The 16361-nt window shown below is 39.9% G+C and overlaps 1 protein-coding gene across 1 annotated transcript in view; it reads left to right on the top strand.

Moving 5' to 3' along the window:
* The window catches only part of LOC150087067 (BRISC and BRCA1-A complex member 1-like), a 117661-nt gene that overhangs the window by 18791 nt on the left and 82509 nt on the right, over window positions 1-16361 (top strand). The window lies entirely within an intron of this gene.

The following is a 16361-nucleotide window of genomic DNA, read 5'->3' as shown; positions in this document are numbered from 1 at the left end:
CAAAACCATTTTTTGATGAAAATTTTAGGGAAAAAAATTACTTCACTATAAATTTATATTCTCTTTCATTATTGTTTAATAGTTTCAAAGTCACAATTCCTGTATAAGGGGCATGTATTTAACAATCTCAAGAATTATGAGCTCAGTTATGCAAAAGAATGCTTTCCTGTACTGTCAATTAAATTTGACTTAAGAGGTAATTATTATTATATGTTCCCTAGACACCAGGCTGAGAACTTATAAGATGAGACTATATATTCTTCCATAGAATTGCAGAAAAGCATCAAGTTCACATACAGCATTCAGAATCTGCAATCATGATTGTATTAAACTAAGTAGCATGTGTTAAGTCATAAATTATAATGGCAGGAGTTAATTAAATGACCTATTTTAATGCAACAGAAAACTTTCTTGTGGAATTTAGCACAATTTGTCAGTTAGTTAACAATCCAACTGCATCGCGTTTGTCTCTCTTTAGTTCTTTTTGATTTCTAATACAGCAGGCCTCCATTATAACGCGGTTCGCTTTATGCTGATTCGCTATAACGCTGTTCTTATATTATAACCCGTATCTGACTATAACGCTGTCACAGATCACTATAACGCTCTTTTACAGATTGCATTTTTGGCATATTTAACGAAATCGTTTCATTTGATGGAGTCGATAGCTTGAAAATGAATAGCAAAACAGCATTAAAACGTTTCCCACGCCGACTTGAGAAATTTTCCCACGCTCAGTGAAATTTTCTCGCATGCTAATTTAATTGCAGTACAGTGACTTGTTACATAGTTCCGAGATCAACATTTTAAAAAATATATCAAGTATGTTGCTTGTAATATTTGCGTTATATGCATTTATCCAAAGTCTAGTCATCACTCAGTACAGTATTAGACATTGTGCGTAACGGACAGTTTACTCGAATATTGTATCGTAATTAATGCAACCAACGCAGTTACATTTTCGAAGGGTTAATAATGGCAGATAAGAATGAAAAAGCAACAACGTCTGGGCGCAGTACAAAGACTATAAATGTAAGAAAAAGACTGAATTTGAAAATTAAATTAGACGTTTTGAAGCGAATTGATTCCGGTCAACGACAAGCGGATGTGCACCATAATTTAGGACTTGCAAGTTTAACTGTAAGAACAATTATAAAAAAATAAAGAATTAATTTTAGCAGCGGGAAAGATAACTGTTCCACTGCAAGCAACTAGGGCTAGGCCGACTATTAGGATTGAATTGGAAAGACTAACTAATTTTATTGAAGATAATATCCAATGCAGAATTCAGTTAAGTTAAATATTTAAAAAAAAAAAAAAAAAAGAGAGAAAGAGATTAGCCAATATGATGATCTGAAGAAAGCTCACCTAAAAAAAAAAAAAGAGCTGAAACTTTCAAAAAAAGAACATAAAATTATTGAAGAGGGGTATTATGTGTTATACTTCTCAACAAGTTTTTAACATAGATGAAGCAGAACTTTTATGGAAAAACGAATGCTTAAAAGAAGTTTCTTATTGAAAGAAGAAAAAGCATGCCAGGTTTCAAAGCGGCGAAGGATCGGTTGACTTTATTGTTAGGTGGCAACACTGCGGGAGATTTAAAATTAATACCCCTTTTAGTTTATTTGGAAGAGGGCCAAAGTTCAACCCAAAATCGACACATTTTTCATGATTTTAATTGGAATTTTAAGTTTAATTTTGATACGTAAGTAGTTCCACATAATTATATACATATGTAATGCAGAATATTTTATATGTACAGATATTTGAATATTAAATATTTTGACCGACATTTGTGCGTCTTTTCACTACCGTTTATTATTGATTAGGAAATATCCTATGGCACCGACCGCAACTCACAAATACATATGTTACCTTATGGGAATGTGGTGTTCGCTTAGCGTGGATTCACTTAGCGCTCTGTTTTTCCGGAACGAATTATCAGCGTTAAGCGGGAGTCACCTGTAATCATGTTTGAAAGCTAACATTCACATCGCAACATATTTGCATAACTTATGCATACAGCAGCTGTCATTGTAATCCTTAACAGAAGGCCAGCAGGCATTACTTCGGCTACTTCATGGCTTCTTCTTCTGTGAAACTCTAAAATAATTGAGTATTGGTCAGAGAAATGTTTTAGAATATTGAATGAGGCAGAAGGGAAAAAAAATTAATTTCTAAGTAAAGCAGTTTTTATTTCTAGTGCACACTGTGTTGAGAGCATAATGTTTCACAGAATGGGAGGCAAAATAAAATTATTTCTAAATAAAAATAAAGAAGTAAAAAAAAATAAAAATAAAATTTTTCTAATTTTTATGTTGATTTCGCAAAGTTGTGGAACATTGCAAGCATAATGTTTTGTATGGTAGTCAGCTGCCATTGCCCTATGCTTTAGCTACTTTGTTCTGTGTTAATTTCTCAGTGCAGTCTTCTCCTTTTTTAAAATTTCAGTAACCTTACCTTAATTTGATAAGGTAAGGTTATTGTTAGGTTACTAAAATTGATTGAAGTATGAAATGAGGATAAACTAAAGTTTTATTTGCAAGGTACACTCTCTTGTAAGCATAATGTTCCATGCAATAATATTTTCTTCTACATATTTTTTGAATTTGTTTTCTTCATGCATGTTTATGTAACCTATCCCTAATACAATAACAATGCTGTGTATGGTTATATTACAGAAACTGACAATAATACCAAATAGGAATAAAATAAAATGTTATATCAAAATAATACACTGCATAATTTTGGAAGTGATTGAATTTAACTTTTTGGGCATTGTTCAGCTAACCAGTCCTTTTAAAGCTACAGAAAACTTTTCACTGTCTTCTGTATAATAAGTCAGCTGGTTAGCAATCACGCTGAATCAAGTACTTCTGTCACTTCTTACCTTGACTGGCAACTCATATCAGTCAAATCTCATATCACTCTTGATAGTATCCCTATGTTTGAACCAGTGTGCAATTGCATTTCTCCCACAACTAATATTTCTAGTTAAAAGCTCTTTTAACCAAGGTATTCCCTCTACTGCCTTCAAAACTGCTTATATAGCACCACTATATAAATCAGGTGATAAACCAGAGTCATACTGTCTAAACCATAAACAAATTTACTTGTTAAGCTACTGAGGCACTTGTTCACTCTCAGCTGATGAATACATTCAGAAATATTTTTCACTCGATACATCATGGATTTTTAAGAGGGCATTCAAATACTACTAATTTGCTGTTATTTGATTTATAATTGATAAAGGCAATACATTTCAACCTACAACTTTACCACACGCACTGGTCCTTGAGGTTGCAGACACTCTCTCAGATATGCCAGACAAGTTGTACTTGATGATTAAGTGTTAGCCAGTAAAATAATTTAATTGCAAATAGATACTGAATATCTTTGATTACAAATAGATACTGTAGCTTTCGAGACAAATCGTGCCTCTTTTTCAACAGAAAAATTTAAACTTAATTATTCTAACAGACACAGTTATGCATGCAGTTAGGCCTCTGAGGGCACGAGGTAGGTCATTCAATCATTAAACTGGTGTTCATTGTTGCTGCACGGATGTGCGCAGTTTTTCTCCAGCGCTTGTCTAGACATAAAACGGTTGTCTCTAAGATGGGGTGTAGTCTCATGCCTTTGCAGCGGTTCATGGCTCCGTAGCCGAGTGGGCAGGAGCGGGAGTGCAGTAGCACACGCTCTTTGAATAGACCGGGGTTCAAGCCCCTGACTGCTGAATACGATCTGCCAACCCGCACTGGACCAGCGTGGCAGATTATGGTCCATTTCCCTCAACATGAATTGTTGAGGAGGCTTCCATCCTGCAGTGGGTTGATAATGGCTGCACTTTACTTTTTTTACTTTATGGCTCTCAAATTGCCCAATATATTGAGTGACTCTAACCAGAGACGGTGGCGAAAGTGTCGGGAGTGGTCAATTATTTCATAGTCCCGCTTGGGATTGAGGTCGTGGTGGGTGGACCAGAAGTGTTCCGTGATTGTGGACTGGTCAGTCTCAGCAAGGCGAATCGCTCTGTCGTGTTCTGCAAGGCAGTCTTGAAGACGTTTCAAAGTCTCTCCTATGTAGCAGCTGTCACAGTTTTTGCAAGCTATGCGGTATATTACACTGCTGCGTAAGAGAGGGGTGACAGGGGTTTTTACACTGGAAAGTAGGGAACGTAAGCTTCTACTGGGCAACTGCATGCATTTTATGTAGTATTCTCTGATGATTTTGGAGAACTGGCCGGACATGCCTAGATAGTAGGGAATGTAAAGAGACTTCAAGACCGCCTTGCAGAACACGACAGAACGATTCGCCTTGCTGAGCCCGTGGTCGGTCTCAGCAACCTAGTGTTTTTTTGCAATTACAAGGATGCAAAATGGGATGACCAGCGAGATTTCTTCTCTTCTTTTCCTTGGTCGGATTACTGTTTCAAAACTTCTGATGTCAACGTTTGCTCAGATCATGTCAGTGAAATTATTCTTGTAGGAATGAAACCCTTTATTACACACTCCACTTTAAAATCTCGTCCTTTATCTAAACCTTGGTTTTCCAATAAATGTGCTAAGGCTTGTTCAAGAGAAGAATGTTGCATATCGTAATTGGCTTGTTTCCAATTCTTCAGTTTCATTTTCTGCCTACACCAAAGCTCGCAACAATTCTAAAGCAGCTATTAATCAGTCCAAACTAGATTTTGAACAGGCTAAGAGTAGAAAACATGCTTCTTGCCCTAATGGTAGCCGAGCATTCTGGTCTCTTGCCAATGTTATTGGCAGCAACTTTTGCCCATCTCTGCTCCCACCTCTGTCAAAACCAGATGGTTCTGTTGTCACTTCAACCAAGCATAAAGCTGACTTGCTAGCATCCCATTTTTCTTCCAACTCATGTATTAATGATCTTGGTGAAACACCTCTCACCATTCCCAACACACTCCATTCAATACCTCCTGCGGTCTTCCACCAAAAGGATGTCAGAAGGATTTTGACAAATCTTGATGCTAAGAAAGCTCCAGGTCCTGATGGTATTTCTCCACTTGTTCTCAAAACCTGTGCTCCTGAACTTACTCCTGTTCTTTGCTGCCTTTTTTCACTTTCTTATTCCAAAGGTGTTTTTCCTTCTGCTTGGAAATTTGCTCATATCCAGCCAGTTCCTAAAAAGGGTGACAAATCCCTCCCATCCAATTATCGTCCCATTGTAATTACTTCTACTCTTTCTAAAGTAATGGAGAAATCAGCCGCCAACTCTTAAACTACCTAGAAACCTTCCATTTGATCAACGATTGCCAGTATGGATTCCGTCAGTGTCAATCGACTGGTGATGATCTGGCTTATGTTATCCATTTATGGACAAATTCAATGGAAAAGTTCGGTGAAACACAAGCAGTTGCTCTTGACATCTCAAAGGCTTTCAATTGTGTTTGACATAAAAGTCTTCTAAACAAGCTTCAATCTTATGGTTTGACAACTGTTTTTTGTAATTGATTATCCAGTTTTCTCTGTGATCGCTCACTGAGGGCAATGGTAGATGGCTTTCTGTCTTCTGACTTCTCCACTAATGCTGGTGTCCCCCAAGGTTCAGTTCTTTCCCCCACTCTTTTCCTCTTGTATATTAATGACCTTTTTCCTTTGACTGGAAATCCTATCCATAGTTTTGCCAGTGATAGCACATTGCATTCCACTTTACAGTTTAAGAAACCTTGCCCTGCTCAATCAGCTTCGACTTCTCGAATATCTGCTCCAAATTCCTTAAATGGCGATCTCCAGGTAATTGTCTAGTGGGGAAAAGACAACTTAGTCGATTTCAATCCTTCTAAATCTCAGTCTTGTCTTATATCTGACAAAAAAGGATTCTTCAGCTCTTATGCTTATCTTTGGTGATACTCCGATTTCTAGGCAAAATGATATATCTCTTTTGGAGATTACCCTGACTTCTAATCTCTCTCTCTCTCTCTCTCTTGGCACAAGCACATTACAAATATTGCTTCCTCTGCATCTAAAAAAATTTGTACAGAGTGAACAGCTGTTCACTCTGTACAAATCGCAAATCTGCCCTACCATGGAATATTGTTCCCACATCTGGGGTGATGTCCCCAAAACCTCTCTGAGGCTTCTAGATTCCATTTCATTGGGGATTACCTTGACTTCTAGTCTCTGTTGACATAAGCACATTACAAATATTGTAATGTGCTTATGTCAATAAGCACTCTTCCTCTGCATTGAAAAAACGTGGTTTTCTCTTTCGCTCTCAGTGTTACTTTTCTTCCAAATGCTGTTCACTCTGTACAAATCACAAATCCGCCCTACCATGGAATATTGTTCCCACATCTGGGGCGGTGCCCCCAAAACCTCTCTGAGGCTTCTAGATTCCATTCAGAAGAGGCAGTTAGGTTAATTATTGACTCATCTCTAACAGAGTCTCTTCACTCGCTGTCTCATAAACGTACTATTTCTGCTGCAAGCCTTTTCTACAGATACTTCCACGGGCACTATTCTACTGAATTGGCTTCTATAATTCCTGCTCTCTTTCAAAACAGTCCGAACACCTGCTGCCACCAGCCAACATCCATTTACTGTCCAACTTCAAACTCACAACCAACTTTTCATCTTCCTCGTTTATTCATTCACCTGCCATTTTCTGGAACAACCTTCCTTCGTAAGTATTTCCTGAAAATTACAGTCTACAGAAGTTCAAATCTAATGTCAACAAATATCTTCTTTTGTCTTCTCAACCTCCAGCCCAAGGTACTAAGTACTATAGGTTGTAATACTTCTCGTGTTTGGGTTTTCACAAAAAAAAAAAAAAAGAAAGAAAGAAGACCATTCACGTTGACATTTCCAGTTCCATTCACTCTGTATCATTGTAAATTCTTCTAGGTACACTCAATTTTCTGGGCATTGCTGGCAGTGCCCCAACATTGGATCACTAGCTTTCTTGTTGAAAGATCTGCAATAATTAAATATTCCAATAACACTCCCAGTCCATTCATAATTGGCCTGAGGATTGCCTCAGGGCCCAAAGAAAGGTGACTTTATGAACAATGAGTGTTCCTGTTCCTTCTTTAACAGTAATTAAATAAGTCATTACAAAGGTCTCTTTAAAATGCACTAATTTTAATATGTTCTTTTCCTTTACTTCCTTTTGCTTTAGAATCTCTTATTCCTTATGAGTGGCATTGAATCTTATACTAATAAAGGAGCTTATATATTAACATAAAAGTCTCACAAATTTCAACATCTCACATATACAGATGATTTAAAAATTTTCAGATCTATTTGGAAACTTAGTGCAGTTAACTTCTACTGGCCGTAAATTCAGTACCTAACTGGAAGCCGACCGGGCTAGCCGAGTGGGTAAAGTACCTGCCCGGCAACCCAAAGGTCGCGGGTTCGATTCCCGCCTCGGGCTTGGATCAAAGTACTGCAAAAACCTTGGGAGGCGCAATATGGCCACAGAAGCCGATGCGCCAACAACTACCAAATCAAAAAAAAAAAAAAAAAAACCTAACTGGAAGAAAACATTGGATTATCATAAAAATAATACTATGGCACATGCTTTCAAAAAAATGTCTCCCCCTTCCTGGTGGGGGGGAGATGCATTTATTTCATTCATAATCCGCACTCTCTTGCATTCTATTTTTATGCTTTTTTTGTATATTTTATAATTTATTAATTTTTTTCCTGTTAGGTTATATAATAAAAATATAAAATTAAAATATTAAAGTAAAATTAAAGGTTATAAAATTAAAGTATCCCTATGTAGAGGGCTCTGGAGTGAGTTCTAAGGCTCGTACTGAAGAGAAATGTGGACAACAGGTACAATAAAGAATGCACTCGCCATTTATTGGAAAAAAAAATTAGTTACAAAATTTGTCACTATATGGTGCTGTGACATTACAAATCACTTGAACAGCACTATAACTGTTCAATGTATCCTCCATTTTGGTCAACAGTTTCATTCGAAGAACAGCATTTTCTACAGCAGAATATAACATATCAACCGGAATAGTCAGCGCATGACATCTAATGCTGTCCTTCAGATCTGCCACAGTTTGACATCCTTCCCGATACACGTGGTTCTTCAAAAAAACCTCATAACCAGAAGTCGCATGGGGTGAGGTCCAGTGATCAGGATGGCCAAAATGTCTGGAAACAATGGCTGTTGACCCGTTCATCTGTAAAGTGTTGCCTTAACAATCTTTGGACACAACGGTGGATGTGAGGTGATGCACCATCTCACATGAATGGGGTATCCTGAAGGCACTTACGTTGTTGCAGCTCTGGTATTGTGTAATTTGCCAACATTTCATAATATCGCTGTCCAGTGATGGAACAGGTGCGGGGTCCAGTTGGTGTTACCTGTTCAAAAAAATATAGTCCAATCATGAATATGGCCGTAAATCCAACACACTGTCACTTTTGGAGAATGCAACTGGACCTCTTGGATAACTCGGGGGTTTTCTGTTGCCCAAATGCGACAGTTGTGCATATTCACTTGTCCGTTTAAGCAGAAGTGGGCTTCATCACTCCAAAGGATGATCCATGGCCAAGTGATATCCAAAGTCATTCACGCCAGAAACTGAATTGCGAATGTGAAACGAATATCTACATCACCATGCTTTAGCTGCTGTAGCATGTGCATCTTGTAAGGATAGTACTGTAAAACTTGACGCATTACTAGCCTTACAGTGAAATGTGGCATGTCCACTTCACGAGAAACAGCTGGCACACTTGCACCACCACATGGAGATTGACTTGATAAATCCACCACAGCCATAGCTACATCTTCAACATGAAAAGAGTCCACTCGTTTTCGATCTCTACCTGGTTGAACACCAAGATGTCCTGTCGCTTCAAATTTTTCAATCATTTTGCAGACAGCACAACCAGTCATAGGTCCACGCCTTTTGCGTTTCTGATACCAGAATTCTCTGATAGCTGCAGCTGCAGTGTTGCTGTTCTGATAGTACAGTTTCACTAATAGTGCCTTTTCCTGCAATGTTATTGGCATTGCTGCTGTAGTGCAGGTAAACATCTACTGTATGATTTTGAAGAGACTGTTTGCTTTCATACAGTACAGTAGAGCTGAGTAGTGGTGCTGTGGCAATAACTTACGATTATGCAAATAACGTAAGTTATTTGCATAATCGTAACTAAGATAGTTACTCGCCATACAGTGATACAGCGCCATACATTGACAAATTTTGTAACGTATTCTTTATTGTACCTGTTGTCCAAATTTCTCTTCAGTACCAGCTTTAGAACCAATGGGTGCTGCTCTTCTTGGACTAATGTTATTAGTGGAGTCCCACAGGGTTCGGTGTTGGGTCCACTGTTGTTTTGTATATTTATCAATGATATTGATGAAGGTATATCAGGCTTAGTGTCGAAGTTTGCAGATGATACAAAGGTTGGCAGGGTTGTTAATGACAGTAATGGCAGTGTGCTACTGCAACAGGATCTAGATAATTTGGGCAGATGGGCTAAGAAGTGGCAACTGAAGTTTAACCTTGACAAATGCAAAGTACTGCATATGGGTAGAAGTAACCCCAGAAGTAAACGTACCAACTGTGTGGTACTACACTTAAGGTGGTAGAAAATGAAAAAGACCTGGGAGTAATTGTGCAGGCAGATATGAAGTTTTCTGAGCAATGCAGACAGGCTGCCAGGGCAGGTCATGGGGTTTTGTCAATGATATATAGGAATTTTGCTAGCAGGGAAAAGGAGGTGATTATCCCTCTGTATAAGGCAATGGTCAGGCCACGCCTTGAGTACTGCGTACAGGTCTGGGGGCCTCATTTTAGGAAGGATGTAGATTTACTTGAGCGTGTACAGAGAAGGGTAACAAAATTGGTGAGGGGAATGAAGGGATCCTCTTATCAAGAGAGGCTTAAGTTCTGCAAATTGCAGTGGCTGGAGACTAGGCACCTGCGCAGTGATCTGATTGAGGTGTATAAGGCCTTGAATGGGTTCAGCATGCTGAATTCTGATGGGATTCTTCCACTTGTTCAGATTACGAACCTAAGGGGGCATAAATTCAAATTAAGAAAGGACAGATGTAGAATAGATGTGCGGAAATTTTCCTTTAGCCAGCGGGTGGTTAATTGCTGGAACAAACTTCCATCTGTCGTTGTGGAAGTTGATAGGTTGAATAAATTTAAGGAGGAACTGGATAGGCATTTGGAGGGAATGGTGTGATTTTTTTTTTTTTTTTTTTTTTTTTGGCTGATGCTGCATAAGCTCATACATTTGCTTTCTTGCACCACATGCCACTACTACTACTACTACTACCAGCTCCAGAGCCCTGTACATAGGGATACTTTAATTTTAATAACCCTGTATATATATATATATATATTTTTTTTTTTTTCTTACACACCGGGGGGGGAAATGAAATGGTATGTAATGTAAATTTAAATACTAATGCATAATAATTAAGCTAAATAAGTAAAAATATAAAAGATTAAAACTAGGGTTAGTGTGTACTTAACTGTAACATTTATGGTTTGTGTTCTTTTTCTCACACACAGTCTTATTCATTCTTCTGGCTTTCATTTGATTTGTTCGACTCTTGCTTTCTGCACTGCACTCTCTGGGCACCTCAACTTACTGCTCTTCTTCAGTTGTGGTGGTGCAGGCTTAGCCTCAAGTTCTTTTGCAGGCCAGGGGAGAATGCAGTGATAGTGTTTGTGAGTTAGTAAATGTTTGTTAGTATATATAAAGTTATTATTAACTTTGTATTCTTTCAGCCAATTACATTTGCTCCTCCACTCCTTCCCATTCACCATAACACTCAGTTACTCTCTCTTTCTCTCATGCTGGGTCACTCTTTCTTTTACCAAAACTGATATTTATTCCCTTTTACCATAATTCCTAATTCACTCTTTCACTCAGTGCCCAAACCATTCATTTTGTCTTTCATTCTCATTCATTAGTTTATTCTACATTGCATCACCTTGCGGCACCTCTGTAGCCAGGTGGGAAGGAGCAGCACACGCTTCTTGATTAGACCTCGGTTCGAGCCCGTCACCACCAAATACGGAGAATGTGGAAAGGTCAGGGAATGACCACCGCATATCCTGGAGCAATATGGCCTTAGTTGCTAATGCTCCTAAAAACCAAATAACAAATAACAAGCATCACCTTGCTACTAGCTTACTGATATTTTTCAGTTAATCTGCTTCCCTGGCTGATGTACATCTCCCTCCCTTACATGGTTACTTATTTGGTGTGGGACTCCAGGTTCCTACACATAGCAGGGTAGTTCTGGGGGTGGGGGGTGCCCGGGTCAATCCGGTTTTGTCACGTCAGGGCACAGAATACTGCTACCCTGACAGTTTTTAAGTCATCGTCTGAGCATGGCGGGAGATGTGGGCAATTTTGATTATTGTTTAATTGCTGGGGGGCTGAATTGCCATTCCTTGGATAGTTCTGCACATTTCGAATACTTTCTGTGTGAAGGTTGTAAAGGCTTTATAGTTTCCTCTTTTATGTATAAAAAAGGGTGACTTTTCCAATTGATTTCTCACTGGTTGAGTGAATGATTAAGAACCTTGGAACAGGCCCTGATATCCCTGGGACCCCTCGACGTGGGCACCTGTATGTGGTGAGGGAACCTCCCAGTGATGCTGCTGGTCCTCCAGATTAGCATCACTGGGATCCAATGCCCACAGCCTAGGTTCTAGGCTAACATCAATGGAATCCGGCATGTTTGCTGTGCGCTGCGACCCTTGGAAATTCGGAAAGGGGATCCTGGTGGTTGAGGGGGGGCCCAACTTCAATGCACCACTTCGGCCCCTGCTTCAACAAGACGGGTGGTTCTGGATGGCCTGACTAGGATCAGTCGGCTAGTGGGTTCGCCTGCACGGGTCAATCGTGCTAATGCTATGCCCCTACACTCATGGTCTGAGGGACAGGATTCAGGCTGGCGGCAGTGTGGGTATGGTGTCTGGGTAGGCCTAGCGTACCACTCCTGAGTGCATTTATTGCATGCCATGTAGTGGGCATTCCTTTGGGCTCTGTGGTGTTTTGGGAGCCCAGGCAGTGAACCACTACAAAACTACTATGAATCCTGATAAACTTAATTCTTCAAGAGCCGCAACCCGTTCCATATCTGCAAATTTAAGTGAAGAAACAGAAAGTGCTATTGCACCAAAGCGACAATGTACTGAAATACCATTAGGGCCTGTTCCAAGGTTCTTAATCATTCACTCAACCAGTGAGAAATCAATTGGAAAAGTCACCCTTTTTTATACAGAAAGGGTTAGATGGGTTAGCAGGTTCCCCTAAATCTGTTAAGCTCCATTCTGGGGACCTCTTAATAGAATAAAAAAATGATAGGCAGTCTGTGCAGCTACTCGGAGGAATACCAATAACAGTTACACCACACAGAACACTCAACTCATCGAGAGGTGTTATATCAGAGTGGGACTGTCTCGGTGTTACCAAGGAGGAGGAAATCTGCTCTGAACTGAAACCACAGGGAGTGATTGCCGTTAAGAGAATGCGCATAGGGATGGGAAACTTGTTAAATCTAGAAATTTAATTAATGCTCATAAGGATGGGAAACTTGTTAAAACTAGAAACATAATCCTGACTTTCAACTCACCGACATCTCCACGACAAGCCATTTGAGTACGTTCATATGTTCCAAATCCTTTACGATGTTCGGTGCCAGAAATATGGACATTCTCAAATGGCTTGTCGTGTGGTCCTTGCATACGCTTGATTTGGTTCAAAGGACCACGAAACAACATCATGTTCAGCCACTAAACCCACCTGCATTAACTGCCAGGGGGAACATCCAGCCTATTCACGAGCATGCCAGAGGTGGAAAGAAGAAAAAGAAATTCAACGGCTGAAGCCAGAGCTGAACATATCATATCAGGAGGAAGGAAAATGGTTAAGCCTATAAATATCAACAAACCCACCTATGTCCAGAAAGTAGCAGGGAGATGTTCCATTGGAACTCAGACCTCCAAAAGAGTCATTCACTCCCATTGCACGCTTCCTCATAAGCTTCCAAAAACCTGCACAGATAGATTAATCAGCTGCCACTGCCATATTGGTACCTCCTAATGCTCCCCCAGTATCAAAAGTAATAGCCAAAGAAAAGACCAAGAAAATTGAAGTACCTTCTAGTACTCAAGAAAACATGGATGTCAAGGAGAAGGAAGTACAAGACGTTTCAGTCTTGGAACTCTTTGCTGAGGAGGAAATGACACAGGACAGAGTCCATACTTCCCCAGAAAAGATAAATCCAAGACTGACAAAGGCAAGCCCTCAGCACCCCGGAAGCCGCCTGATGGACCCACCAGCCAAAATAATGGCTAAATTCTTACAATGGAACTGTCGTGGATTCCGGTGAAACAGTAATGACATCAAGGCCCTCCTGCAGAAGCGTGAGCCTGTTTGTTTTTGCTTGCAGGAGACATAATTGAAGGCAAATGAAAACCCTTCCCTTCGTCATACTACTATCGTCTGAAAGAACAGAATTGGGAACGGACCTACTCATGAGGGTGTTGCTATCCTTCTGGGCAACCAAACCCGATTTAAACCTATTCCGCTCTCTACCAGCATAGAAGTGGTAGCAGTTCGCCTCACAGTAGGGTTTTTGTTAACAGAGTGTTTGTTTATTTGCTACCCGGAGCCGACATCTCCCAGAAAGACTTTGATGATCTCATTGTGCAGCTGCCTACTCCTGTCTTACTCCTGATCAATTTAAATGGACGCTGGGGTAGTGCTCACGTTAATGGAAGGGGACATGTCATAGAGTCTATGCTCACTGACAATGACCTTTCCCTTTTAAATGTGGGAAGTAATACCTTTTTTCACATTCCTACCTGTACATTCTCTGCCATTGATCTCACTACATGCTCTCCCCACTCTCTCCTTCCTTCACTGACTTGGGAGGTAGAGGAGAACCTCTTTGGAAGCTATCACTTCCCCGTGATAACCAGCCTAATTAACAGAAGGCCATGTCTACCTTTTAGTTTACCACGGTGGAAGGTTGATCATGCTGACTTGAATGACTTTCAACATCTAGTAGCTTTGACACCAATACAGTCAGCCAGTAGCTTCTCAATGATGCAGTGGCATACATCACAGAAAGCATTGTCCATGCAGCTGCAACTACAATTCCGGTTTCCAGGTTTCCACCGTTTCCAAAACCTTGGTGGAATGCTGAATGCACAGCAGCAAAAAGGGCACAAAACAAGGCTTGGGGGATATTTTGTCAATATCCCACTGCAACCAATCTCTTAGCCTTCAAACGTGCATGTGTAAAAGCATTCTATATTCGAAATCAAAGCCAAGAGACATTGTGGATTCACTTTACATCCACTATAACTCGGTTGACCAGCGTAAACTGTCTGGGATAAAATCTGGAAAATGAAGCGGAAATATACATTGCACCCTTCATCGGTCCTGGAACATAATGAATGTGTTATTGCAGGTCAAACTGCATAGCTGATGTTCTTGGGGGAAACTTTTACTACTATTTCTTCAACATCCTCTTACTCCCCAGATTTCTTGGCCCTCAAAAACAAACACGAAAAGCAGCCCATAAACTTCAAATGTAAGAATTTTCATCCTTATAATGGGGACCCTTCAGCATAGAAGAATTAAAAACAGCTCTTATTCTTCACTAAAAAGGCCTCTGTGGTCAGGAAATCTATCCATAATTGATGCCACCAACTCTGACCAATTATAGCTTTATAAACATAAATAAAATAAAATTACACATAATAAAATAAATAAGTAAAATCGACTGTAAAATGTAGTATAATTTAAAATACCATAAATCATATGAATTCATATCAAATCATATAAAAACTATACATTAAAAGCGTTAAACCCATACTACTGTAAAACTGAAGCTTTCGGCAGCATCTGCTGCCTTCCTCAACATAAGTAGTGCTGCATCAACAATTCATTATAAAGCATTATAAAGCCTTCCCAGCAGACCTGTGCATACTCCATTTCCCATATATCAGCACCGGAAGTGGCACGTGGCTGTATGACCTGAAAACGCTCCTCCCTATCCAGGATAACGGTCTCAAACATTACATTAATCCTACAACCCTTATCCCTATTCAAGCTATGATCACCTAAGGAACAAATCCTTAGGCTCTCCAGCCACTTCCGTTTCCAGAAACCCTCTACCTTATCTGTAATTACAGCACCTTCGGCTTTTATACCCTGCCCGGTTTCCCAGGCATGTTCCACCATGGCCGCCTCCGAGACATTAGCCAACCTAAGCGCCCTACTATGCTCCCCCAGTCTATCACGTAATCTGTACTTAGTCTCACCTACATAACATCCCCCACAATCTTTCAAAATTTCTTATATTTTTCCTAGTACAGGGGAGTAGAGTTATTGGTCTTTATGATTTGGGATCAGTAGGGTGTTTCTCAGGGTTTTTGAGAATTAATCTTAACACAGCTTTTTTTTACATATTTTTGGGAATATACCCTCTGTCAGAATATACAGCTGCTGTATATTCTGAGAAAATTTGCCAGATGGGTTTAGAGGGGAACAGGTATCCTGTGTGTTATCAGACACTCAGCCTAAAACACTGATGGATCCAATATCTCTATTACAGAAGATTTAGGAGAAGTCCAGTTGGCCTGCCTCCCTAAAATCCACTCATGCACACCTTCTCGATGGTAAGCCCTGTTATGTCACTTAGGTAGCAACGAACGTGTAGAGTGGTTCTCTTCAAGACGCCTGGTCAGCGTGAAGAGGAAAAGACCAAACCCTCCAGCAATGAGAGCACAACAATACAAATGGCCCTCAGTCCCCAGCAGCTTTCACTCTCCCTCTTACGGCAGCGAGAGGATGAGAGTGGAAGCAGAGGGTGCTAAGAATCTCTGGGTACGACCAGGCTGCCATGCACGGAAACTGAACTTGGCCTGTTATAATGTATGATCACTCATCGGTGAAGACAGGATATTAGAGCTGGAAAAGGAATTAGAAAATGTGAATTGGAATATCATCAGTTTGGCTGAAACAAGAAGAAGAAATGAATCACTTATAAGTTTATCAAGTGGAAATCTGCTGTACACCAATGGAAACAGTGAAAGGAGTGAAGGTGGATTTGGGTTTCTGGTCCATAAAGATTTTAAAAACAACATTTTGGAATTCAAACGTACATCACCAAGGGTGTCAAGACTAATACTCAAGATTTCTAAGAGGTACAACCTAAAGATTATAATGATTTATGCACCAACATCGAGCCATGATGATGAAGAGGTTGAAGAAATGTACACTGAAATTGAGAGTCTTCTAGATGAGCAGAAAACCCACTACACTATTATTATGGGAGACTTCAATGCTAAGGTTGGAAAAAGGCAAAACAGCGCAGAA

The sequence above is a fragment of the Mastigoproctus giganteus genome, chromosome 4 (genome assembly GCF_048544385.1).
Source record: "Mastigoproctus giganteus isolate SK-2022 chromosome 4, ASM4854438v1, whole genome shotgun sequence".
NCBI classification, from domain to species: Eukaryota; Metazoa; Arthropoda; class Arachnida; order Uropygi; family Thelyphonidae; genus Mastigoproctus; species Mastigoproctus giganteus.
The sequence above is the reverse complement of the archived record's forward strand: the minus strand, read 5'-3'. Positions and strand labels throughout refer to the sequence as shown.